This window comes from Hyperolius riggenbachi, chromosome 3, assembly GCF_040937935.1.
Source record: "Hyperolius riggenbachi isolate aHypRig1 chromosome 3, aHypRig1.pri, whole genome shotgun sequence".
Taxonomy (NCBI): Eukaryota; Metazoa; Chordata; class Amphibia; order Anura; family Hyperoliidae; genus Hyperolius; species Hyperolius riggenbachi.
Genome location: NC_090648.1, coordinates 8,417,467 through 8,427,850, shown reverse-complemented (window position 1 = coordinate 8,427,850; position 10,384 = coordinate 8,417,467).

The following is a 10,384-nucleotide window of genomic DNA, read 5'->3' as shown; positions in this document are numbered from 1 at the left end:
ACACATACCTACTACACACTAGGTTCTGGGTTCAAATCCCAGCTATGGTATATAAGCTGTTTTGAAAATCTGCAATTCCCTACTGCATGATAAGAGAGAGAGAGAGAGAGAGAGAGAGAGAGAGAGAGAGAGAGAGAGAGAGAGAGAGAGAGAGAGAGAGAGAGAGAGAGAGAGAGAGAGAGAGAGATTTTCCGACGGAATTCAGCGGAATTACCCCGGTATACCGTCGGAATGGAACGGTAACGGAATTTCTATATGACGGAATGCGGAATTGTGCCGGAAACGGAAATGGGCTATTCCGACCATGCCTGCCCCTAACTGAAATAATTACCACCCATGCTTGTACCCCTCTTCAAATCTATCAACTGTACCAATGATTTCACTATTGGTCTACTCTAGGCCCCATATCCACAGGTATAGCCCCCACATATTTTGATTTTTTTTTGTGCCAAGTCTCCACTTGAAGGGGGCAAAATATCACACTTAAATTATTTACTTATTTGTTGTTCTTCTCGAAACATGGCGTCAATTTTGGGTGCCTGGGAGAGGGACATGGGCCTTACTATTTCAATTCCTAAACGGGCTGATTGCTTTGACTGTCTGATGAAGAGCAGTTTTTATTATTCCCACCTTGAAACGGATATTAAATTAAAGACTCTAACGATCCATTTTTAATGACGTGTGAATACATTTATATTTTTGGGGGACTTATAGGGCTTGTGCACTTGGACACCATTTTGCATATCTGTTTCCTTGTACCTCACCTACGGCCAGTTTGCAAGTTTATCGGTGTACAGGGGTGCAGGAAGTCTGTGTCCTGCATCTCACTTGCCCAGTGTATCCGAGAATGACTGTAAGTTCCCCTGAAACATTTGTCCTGTTCCCAGCTCTCATTATTACAGCGCTCAGAGCCGGATTAAGACCATGCAGGGCCCCAAGCAGAGTATTACATTTACCCCCCGCCACACTGTTTAAAAGATGTCTCCCCAGCATACAGCATCTAACAGTAGTGAGTGCGCCGCTCACATTTTTGTAAATATTCTATTTCATCTTTTCATGAAACAGACAGCACTGAAGATATGACGCTGTGATACTCTGTAGAGCAGTCAGTGTACAGCTTTTCTAACAGCGTAAGGTTATTTGCTGTGCAATAACATCAACACACAGCCATTCCCGGACAACTGTAGCGAGAGGTATGTGGAGGCTGCCATATTTATTTTCTTTTAAGCAATACCAGTTTCCTGGCTACCCTCTTAATTCTCTGCCTCTAATATACAGGGTGGGCCATTTATATGGATACCCCTTAATATGGCCATTTATATGGATACCCCATTTTATGTGAATGGTGAAGTTAACAAACCAAACCACCGCTATTGGTCTGACACTAACCCACATTGGATAGATCCTTCTAAGACTGTTGGAACAAAAAAATTGATGGTATGGTGTGGTATATGGGGTGTATCCATAGATAAGGTGTATCCATATAAATGGCCCACCCTGTATTTAGCCACACAGACCCTGAACAAGCATGCAGCAGATCAGGTGACATTATTGTCAGATCTGACAACATTAGGTGCATGCTTGTTTCTGGTGCCATTTAAACACTACTGCAGCCAAATATATCAGCAGGGCTGCCAGGAAACTGGTATTGTTTAAAAGGAAATATATATGGCAGCCTCCATATACCTCTCGCTACAGTTGTCCTTTAATGTCTAAGCCACTGGCAACAAAAGTGAGTACAGAGAGGCAGATTTAAGATCAACAACTTCATGATTGTTTACACATAAAATGTGATGGCCCCTTGTACTTCTTTATTGTTGCCTAAGCCTGCCACGTGGCAAATGTGACTGTAATGTCTGGTACACACCATGCAATTTCCCATTAGATAGATGAGTTGAATCAATTATTTCTGAAAAGTCCAAATGGATTTCCAATCATTTTTCTGATCATTTTCCAAACACAAATACAAAATTGATGAGAAAAACGATTGGAAATCAGAATCGGCTCACAATCGGATCTGTCAGAAATAATCCATTTGACCTATCTAATGGGAAATTGCATGGTGTGTACCAGGCATTCGGGTTGTGAGGATCTCGAAAAGCAAGATTGGAGTTTATTTACTGCAACACCAAATTTGTTAGTTTTGCTTCCTCATTCTCACTAGTCATACACAGGTCAATAATGTCCCAATACAGTATGTCTAGCCAATTGATCATTATTCCGTTAGAATTCAATTGGCAGTAAAGAGAAACAGTGGTGGGAATGGCACTCAAAAGGACTGGGAACAGCAGCTGGACCTTGGTTTGAAGTCAAACGTGCTCTAGATCAAGTACACTTCAGTATATCCCACAGAGAGAAGACAAGAGATCTGGCACCGATATGCAGAAATCCAAGTGTTTTCCTTTTAATCCAGCAGATACAGGCAATACATTAGGAGTACAAAGTGGTCGGCCTAACAGCCGTTTCGCAGGTTCCCCTGCTTCTTCAGAGGCACAAAAGTCTTTTGTGCCTCTGAAGAAGCAGGGGAACCTGCGAAACGGCTGTTAGGCCGACCACTTTGTACTCCTAATGTATTGCCTGTATCTGCTGGATTAAAAGGAAAACACTTGGATTTCTGCATATCGGTGCCAGATCTCTTGTCTTCTCTCTGTGAGAATTCAATTGGATAGTGATCAACCTCTATCACAGCAAGTTTAGTTTTGTTTCAGCAGAACTCTATCAAGCTTCAATCAAACTGCAAGTGCTGTACTGCTCAATTCAGATCAAAATTATGGACCATCGATTCCCCATCGCTCCTGTCCTGGCCCCATACCACAGAGATTAATAAACAGCACAATATTGCTTGAAAGACAATCGATTGGATATATATGAACAAAAGATTACTGGATGTAACGATTGGTGTCAGCAAGAACAGATATTTCTGATTATTAGTGATCTGCAGTATCACCAATAATACAGATGCTATACCTGATTATGTGGTGATCTGCAGAATCACCAATAATGCGAGTATAGCTAGACACAGGACAACCAGATGTAAAGATAGGTGTTTGGTGCAACAGTAATACAGATAGGAATACCCACTTTCCCAGAGGAGCTGGTAGTGGGAGATATCTCTATTGAACAAAGGAATCAGCACTCCAGCACGCTGGAGATGCAGACGAAACTAGCAAACAGTGGTGCTCTCACGATCACGGGTACGCGTGATTCACGGCCATTTTTCCGCATCACGAAGGCCGTGACCTGGATGCCGTGATCAGCATGGATCACGACATTGCGTCAAATCCGGATCACGGCATGCGTACAAAAAGACGGGTCACGACGACCCGTAATCACGGCCTTGATGCGGCCGTGATAGAGGGGAGACTACATGCGGATTTTTATGTCCGCATGGCCTACTGATACGCATGCGCATGCGCAGTTACTGAGTACGGGTACCCAATGTTACGCATTGATCAATACGATACATATATGCGGATTTTATATCCGCATGGCTTACTGATACAGATGCGCATGCGCAGTTAGCGAGTCGCATGGCCTATTGCGTATGCATGCGCATGCGCAATCTCATTTTTTTAACACGTACATTTCTACGCATGGCGGCATGGCAATACGCATTAAACATTATGGGTTACAGCTGACCACGACACGACTTTGCGGATTTTTCAATACTGATCACGGGTAAAGACGGGTCGAGCCGGTTGCGGAAAAAAATACGGGACCCGATCACGGGTTGATACGGATGCGGCTCCAATAATCACGGCCGCATGCGGATCCGTGATTGGGGGGGTATCTGAGCAACACTGCTAGCAAACAGTTCACCCGAGGAGCGGGTGGTGCACAGTAAGACAAAGGGTACTGATCACCCGTGGAGCAGGTGAATAAGACTATACTGCAGCTACTGGTCACCCGAGGAGCAGGTGATTAAGACTGTACTGCAGCTACTGGTCACCTGAGGAGCAGGTGATTAAGACTGTACTGCAGCTACTGGTCACCTGAGGAGCAGGTGATTAAGACTGTACTGCAGCTACTGGTCACCTGAGGAGCAGGAGATTAACCTGTACTGAGAATCTCTCACCAGGGACTAGGCTCACTGGTGAGGGCAGGAGAGTCAGACAAGCAGGTTCGGCAACAGACGGACAGGTGTGGTACAAAGACAGAAGGCTAAATCAGAGTAGGATCGGCAACAGGATCAGATAGGCAGAAGTACAGAATCAGTAAGCAGAAGAGTAGTCAGGGCTAGCAGAAGGTCATAACAAATAATACAATGCAATTAGTACTTTAGGCTATCAACAAAGTCTGACTAAGTGTGGATCCCCAGCTCCTGCTGGTTCTAGCACACTTTGGGATCTGACTAATGTCTGAGTGCTAACACGTAGCATTTGCAACAGCAGACGCCGAGCAACTGACAGGCAGGTCCTATATATACTGAGAGCGCTCCACAGCGCCGCCCCAGTCACTCAGCCAATCAGGATCACTGCTGGAGTCAGCTGACCGTCCGATCAGCTGACTCCCCTTCTATTCGCATAAAGGTCCTGTCACCTGGTAGCCCTCAGTCTATGTGCAACTGAAGGACCAGGCAAAACTCCAACATGTAACTGCACGGCGGAGGCCGCCGGCTGAGACACGGAGACAGCCGCCATGCCGCTCACTGCTGCGGCGGTATCTCCGCTATCTATTACAGTGCCCCCCCCCCCCACACACTAACTCAGATAAGGCACACTAACCTCAGATAAGGCACACTAACCTCAGAAAAGGCACACTAACCTCAGATAAGGCACACTAACTCAGATAAGGCACACTAACCTCAGATAAGGCACACTAACCTCAGATAAGGCACACTAACCTCAGATAAAGCACACTAACTCAGATAAGGCACACTAACCTCAGATAAGGCACACTAACCTCAGATAAGGCACACTAACCTCAGATAAGGCACACTAACCTCAGATAAAGCACACCAACCTCAGATAAGGCACACTACCTCAGATAAGGCACACTAACCTCAGATAAGGCCCACTAACCTCAGATAAGGCACACTAACCTCAGATAAGGCACACTAACTCAGATAAGGCACACTAACCTCAGATAAGGCACACTAACCTCAGATAAAGCACACTAACTCAGATAAGGCACACTAACCTCAGATAAGGCACACTAACCTCAGATAAGGCACACTAACCTCAGATAAGGCACACTAACCTCAGATAAGGCACACTACCTCAGATAAGGCACACTAACCTCAGATAAGGTTAACGCTGTAGTTTGTGCCCACTAAGTGATAAGCGCCGGTTAGTGAATCAAGGCCATTGTGTCCAAAGTCCAACCGCACAACTGGGACATGACAGTTTTCAGCCAAGACACCTCCAAAAAAATGTGCTTTGGGTTAAATATAGCTGGTTTCAGTAGCCTGTGGCACCCTGGCCTGGCAGTGGGAGCTGCACAAGCAGCAGGAGCAGGGCAATGCAGCAGCAGCAGCAGGTGTAATGTGTGCCAGGAGCATGCCGGACGTGGCATTTGCCACTTGTCACGTGGAACTTGGCACGTGTCACGTGGCACTTGGAAAGTGTCACTTGCCACATGACATGTGGCAAGTAACACGTGCCAAGTGCCACATGACACGTGGCAAGTGCCACGTGTCAAGTTCTACGTGACACGTGCCAAGTTCCACGTGACACGTGGCAAGCGCCACGTGACAAGTGCCAGACAGCGAGTGACAGTCAGACAGCAGAGGAGAAGACACTAGTGCACACTAACACATTAATGCTTTAACAATAGTGTAGTGATAGTGAAGGGGTTAATCACTGAGCTTATCACTGTGTAAAGCCCTAGGCCCAGCAGCACTGCAGCTGTGCAGCACACACTCTAACGGTCACACTATGAGACGTCAATCAAGCTAATTAATGATTATTATAGAGTAGTGAAGGGGTTAATCAATGAACAGCTTTAGGTTTATAACTGTGTACAGCCCTTGCTAGGCCACCAGCACTGCAGCATGTCTCTCAGTGAGCATTCAGCAAGCCAGGACGATCTGTCCCATCATGGCAGCCCTCCTTATTATACAGGGGGGCTGGCCAGTGTTCCTTTCTGTAATTGGGTGCCAGGGCTTAGGCTGGGTGGCCTCTGATTGGCTCAATGAGGTCAGGTGGGACTGGTCAGGGTTCCCCTCTGTGATTGGTTGCTAGGGCTTCTGCTGGGAGCCCTCTGATTGGCTCCAGGATGTCATTACCTCAGTTACAGTATTTCGGATCCGAATATCCCGGATATCCGTGGATATCCGGATAAAGCGGCCAAATATCCGCAGATAGCTATCCGGATTTGGACCCAACTATCTGGAATCCAGATCCGGCTGGATAGCATACAAATGGTCGGATATCCGGGTTACCCGGATATCCGGAATCCGAATGAGCATCCCTGGTCACAATGGCAGACTTGCCCTCCATATGATTCTTGTGAAAGGCAAGTGGTGTAATCATTGTCCTCCATAACAGATTCTCGTTAAAGGATTTAAAGTGGATTCATCTCATATACAGCAGGGCCTCGAAAGTCCTCCTGTATTGTTATTTTTGGATTTTTGGTCACTACTTCAGGACGTGCATGCCATGCCTGCTGCCTTCCTTGGATGTGTAGTGGTAGCCTTTTCTCAGACAACAACTCTGGACCGGAATCGAACCCTGATTCCCCCTGGCCTTTACCCGTGGTCACAATGGCAGACTTGCCCTCCATAATATGATTTTCGTTGAAGGTACTGAACAGCAAGCTGAAAATGTAATTTAAAATAAATAGATATAAGCTTTAACAACGGTAGAGAAAGAACCATCGAAAGTTGATAAGGCAGTCGGACATTACCTAACCTGACATCACTGAGTGAGGAAGAGCAATCTCGCCATGGTGGGCAGTAGTCCAGCACGGCCGTCGCTACACAAACAGCTGTTTGCGATGCGTTACACAGTGAGTTTAATGTGTCAATGTGAAGCAGTACACTAATTACACTCCCTGATTGATGTATATGTTACGGCCAGAACCCGAAGTTTGGCCACTTCTAGTTCTGGCCGGCCACTTCGGGTTCTGGCGGGCCAATGCGCGAAGTGGCCGCTGCGCTGCGGCCAATGTTAGAAATGCAATGATTCCTCTGACATTAATGTATCTTCTGGCCGCAGCGCAGCGGCCAGACGTATAACAACTTAGTTCATTTAATGCAATTCAGCCGGCGGCAATGTAACAATTCAAGCCGCCGGCTTTTTCTCTGCCTCTCTCTCCTCCTCTTATGGGCAGCAGGCGGGGACATGCGTGTCCCCGGGAGTCGTTCGTCGCACCAGGAAAGCAGAGCGGGGAGGCTGCAGACATCGCTTCTGCCAGCACCCGCTCTGCAAGAACGGCAGGATTCCCCTGCCGCGACGAACGACTCCGGGGTGTCCCCGCCCGGCTGCCCATAGGAGAGAGCGAGAGAGGCGGGGGGAGAAGGAGAGAGAGAGGCAGAGGAGGAGAGAGAGGCAGAGAAAAAGCCGGCGGCTTGAATTGTTACATTGCCGCCGGCTGAATTGCATTAAATGAACTAAGTTGTTATACGTTTGGCCGCTGCGCTGCGGCCAGAAGATACATTAATGTCAGAGGAATCATTCCATTTCTAACATTGGCCGCAGCGCAGCGGCCACTTCGCGCATTGGCCGGCCAGAACCCGAAGTGGCCGGCCAGAACTAGAAGTGGCCAAACTTTGGGTTCTGGCCGTAACATATACACATGCAAGATGTTTTAAAGCACGTTAGGCCTGCAATTTAGCATTCAATGTGATTTTTGCCCATAAAACGCGGCTTTGCGTCACATCCAGATTTTTCTCGGGGACTTTTGGCATTTATCCCACTCCGCCATGCGCCCCTCCAGGTGTTAGACTCCTTGAAACATGTTTTCCATCACTTTTCTGGCCAGCATAAGTGTTTCTAGTTTTCCAAGTTCGCCTTCCCATTGAAGTCTATTGCAGTTCGCGAAAGTTCGTGTAAACCAAACCTTTCGCGGAGGTTCGCGAACCGAAAATCGGAGGTGCAGGCCATCTCTATACAACACTAAACACCCTTTAGCTGTCCTCCTTTTGGACATTGAAAAAGCTTTCGATTGCCTGTCTTGGTCTTGTATAAACTTGGTTCTTCAGAGGTTCAAGGTCACTGGGTCCTTCCTTAAGGCTATTGAGACTTTACATTCCTCCCCTTTAGCCTCCCTTAAGCTTCCTACTACATCTTCCTTTAATATCAAAATCGAGAGGGGAACTCACCAAGGCTATCCCCTACACCCTGCACTATTTGCTTATGTATCGAACCCCTGGCATACAAGTTAAGAGAATCTCCTGAGAGATACAAGTTAAAGAGACTCTGAAGCCTCCCAAAAATGAGGTTTTTACTTTAAAAACCTCATTAACATTATTGCCCCTCATAAAATGCAGCAGAACCGCGGCTGAAAACCCCCTCAATCACCCCAAACTCACCCCTTACTCGGCAGGCAAAATCCACAACTTTTCTTACTTTTCGTGGATTTTGCTGCTGCCTCTATGCGCATCAATCAGCGCGTATCTCCGCCTCTCCCCCGCCCCTCTCAGTGAAAGAAGACTGAGAGGGGCGGGGGAGAGGTGGCGATCCAGGCTGATTGACGTGCATAGAGGCAGAGCTGTGGAAGGAGCCCGCGATGTACCCCTGTGAGTTTGGGGTGATTGAGGGGGTTTTCAGCCGCGGTTCTGCGGCGTTTTAAGAGGGGCAATAATGTTAATGAGGTTTTTAAAGTAAAAACCTCATTTTCTGGAGACTTCAGAGTCTCTTTAAGAGAATCTCCTGAGAGATATAAGTTAAGAGAATCTCTTGAGTGTCACACTTTTTGCGGATGACCTCGCCTTAACCTTATCTAATCCCCCTACTTCTATATCTAACCTTTTAGCCATATTCAATTATGTTAAAAAGGTCTCTGGCCTTTCTCTAAATCTGATCAAATCAGAAATGATGCCCTGTAACATCCCTATATTGGTCTCAAACGCAATTGACTCTCAATTTGGTTTTAAAATACAATTCAGATATGTGAAATACCTGAGGGTGAAGATCACAGCTGACCCTAGCACTATGTTTTATGTTCATTATGTCCCCTTGGTTTCCTCCTTACAGACTCTCCTCACTACATGGTCCAAACTGTCTATCTCTCTCAGTGGTCGCAAATATGCTATCCGTATGACTCTGCTCCCTAAGGTCCTTCAGTATTTAGGGTCCTCCCTGTTGTAGTCACAACGTTACAGTTGAGGGCCCTGCAATCTCACATATACAAGTTTATTTGGGCTCATTGTACATTGTTGCACTAGTCTGAGGAGAACACTGTGGTGAAAGCAGCATAAGTATATCTTGGCTTCCTGCTAGGCCTCAAAGAAACTAGTTTAATAACTATTACTAGGAACTGGTTATCCCTGAAAATGAGCAGAGCTAGCACCATCTGAAGAAGCGTCATAGCGTGACGTGAAATGTAGGTGGGCGGAGCTAAGCAGCGCACTCGATGGACAGTCCAAACGCGTGTCCATCCACGGTGCCTGGCGTCGACTGCTCCCAGCCATCCCTGGTGTCCCCGCTAATCTCTGCCGTTGATGGTCGGCCGGCCGCTCTTGCTGGAAATGTCATTACAGTGCAGCAGTGTAGCACACTATGTAAGCTGCCGAGATTGCAAGTCTGGAGAGGAAGGAAAGTCTGGCCTGCCATTACACAAGACATGCAGCCCCATCTATCTAATCCACTGGGACATTTACACTGGGAACACTTAGATATAACGCCAACCATCAACATCGGTGAGATCCATCCTTTATTAGTTGTCTATACTGCCTGCAGATACCCTATAAGGGGACTTTGTTCAGAAACAGCTTCTCAACCATTGGGGAACTTCTCGTTTTCATTCCCAGTGGATTTTGAACATTTTTCTACGGCAAGACATAATGTTTTCTCTTAAAGGGGCCCCCAGCGTATTTGTGTTGCTCTCTGGCCCCTGTGTGACTGCGCGGAGTGTGCGGTGTTTGGAAGGTACTCGCTACCTCATAATATAATGTATGCCCTGACAGGATACAGCAGCTGCAATCTATAGCTATATTACCACTTCGCATACACAAATTTTAATACATGAATTTTGTTGTATTGTCCTATTTTCATCCAGTGTATTGAATTTGTGTGTCTTATTTATATAACAATAAAGTATTTATCTTTGGACAGTTATGGTGGCTGATGACCCGTGTGTATTGGTGCAACTTTTTTGCAATTCAATCATTTTGAGGGTTGGCCCCGTCCACTATCTTTTTGTGGGCAAAGTGACAAAGTGTTTAAATGACACACGCCACTCACTTGTGCTTCTTTTTTGATATTTGGGCTCATACACCTCC